At 42.7% G+C, this 1,926-nt stretch overlaps 1 protein-coding gene across 1 annotated transcript in view; it reads left to right on the top strand.

The window, feature by feature from the left end:
• LOC103799948 (zinc finger protein 462-like) overlaps positions 1–1,926 on the top strand; it is a gene marked incomplete at its 5' end in the record, with an annotated part of 15,113 nt that overhangs the window by 11,272 nt on the left and 1,915 nt on the right. The gene's annotated exons all lie outside the window — the stretch shown is intronic.

Genomic DNA, 1,926 nt, shown 5'->3' with positions numbered 1-1,926 from the left:
TGGCTGAGAGTGCCTCTGTGTGTTTTGAGTATCTGGAAGCAAATGCTGTCTGAATCCTCTGGGGACTGTGACTTTGAGACAACCAGGATTTCTTCCTGTTGCTGCCTGGATTCACCACTGTGACTTCAGGCTGCTTTGTGCAGTGTTGAGGGTAGAGATAAGAGTGTGTGGCTTCTCCAAATGGGCTGTTGGACAGTGGACCAAGAAGGGCTATTGCCCATGTGAACAGACAGAGGTGGGCAGCAGAGCTCAGCAGAGCTGAACTGCAGTCTTGGATGGGAAAGGGAGTCATTTGCTTCTGGTAAATGATATAGTATAAAAGGAGATGAAGGAGGAAAACAAAGGTTTCTGGCAAAGACCAGGCAAAGAACAGCTCTCCCTGGTAGGGACTGTGCCTCAGAGAGGCTGTCTTTGCTGACCTTTATGTCTTGGCCTTAGCAGAAACTGGAATTGAGAGGTGTTTCTCCATAGAAGACAAAAATAAATGTCCATGAGTGCTTTGTATGTGTGATGGAGGAATATCACAGAGAGGTCAGGTGTATGTGCAGTCTGTTACTTCTCCTTTGCAGGCCCCAAAGCAGAGCAGCATCTGATACTCCAAGGAAGCAGCCCAAATTCACATCCCTAGAAGCAAAACTTGTTGAGAAGTAGGATGAACAAGATATTGTTTTCCAAAGAGGTGATGGATTTACTAGGGCAAATCTTGCAAATCTTAATGGGAGTTGCAAGTATAAATCCTGGACTGGCTGTGAGTTGGAAGGGCCCTTTAAAGATTATAGAGTCCAACCTCCCTGCAGTGGGTGGGGGCATCTTTCACTGGACCAGCTTGCTCCAAGCCCCATCCAACCTGGCCTTGGACATTTCTAATGATGAGGCATCCACAGCTCCTCTAGGCAACCTGTGCCAGTGCCTCACCATCCGCATCTTAAAAATTTCCTCCTCATGTCCAATCTAATCTACTCTCAGTTTAAAACCATTGCCCTTTGCCCTGTCACTGCAGGCCCTAGTAAAAAGTGTCTCTCCATCTTTCTCATAATCCCCTGTTAAGAACTGAAAGGCCAGAACAAGGTCTTCCCAGAGCTTTCTCTTCTCCAGGCTGCACAACCCCAACTCCTCTCTATCTAGGCAGAACAGTCTTTCTGTTTCACATCTTCTCTCTGCAGAGGCCCAGAATAAACATCCTACTTGTGTCCTATACCACAGGTATGTTCTTACGTAAGAACAGCAGCAACATTTGCCTCTAAAACTATTGCCCTCTATAAATACTTGTCCCTGTATCATGACTAGTCGATGTCTTGTACTGTGTTTATAAATTTGTGCCATGTGTAGGGTGTTAAAATCCAGTTGTAAACTGAGCTAATGGCATATACTTATGTTCTGGTGTTCCTCTTTACAACAGCAGTTTGCTTTATGATTTTTAACCACATGATAAATCACTGACAATAAGAAATTAAGAGTGCATTTTTTTCTTTCAGGGGGAAGAGGCAAAAAAAAATTATATCAAGAACCATTTCAAATAAAACTTGAGTAAAGGCTAACTAGTGAGAAAGCTGTCACAAAAATGCATTTACAAGACTTACATATGGGTAGTAGGGAATGTGTGAGCAATTTTGAGTTCATAGACCAGTCTTGAACAGAGTAAATCTGAGAGTGAAGAAATGAAGTGAGCAGAGATCAGAACCAAAATTAAGCAAAATCCCTTTTCTTTTATTATGTAGTTCGGGAGGAGTCAGAAAGACATTCTGTTGATTTCTTGCTCAAGATAATCCCTGCTAAGGAATTAATGCTCTGAGCAGATGGTGCTGTCTCATTTCCAGCAAAAGAATCAAGTGAGATAGTTCATGCAATTATTTTTAATGGCTTGTGTGGTGATCTTCTTAATTTGTGAGAAAATGTTTCATCTTTTGTCAGAGCAGGCTGTGTTCA

Source organism: Acanthisitta chloris, unplaced genomic scaffold (assembly GCF_000695815.1).
Source record: "Acanthisitta chloris isolate BGI_N310 unplaced genomic scaffold, ASM69581v1 scaffold22873, whole genome shotgun sequence".
Lineage (NCBI taxonomy): Eukaryota > Metazoa > Chordata > Aves > Passeriformes > Acanthisittidae > Acanthisitta > Acanthisitta chloris.
The sequence above is the reverse complement of the archived record's forward strand: the minus strand, read 5'-3'. Positions and strand labels throughout refer to the sequence as shown.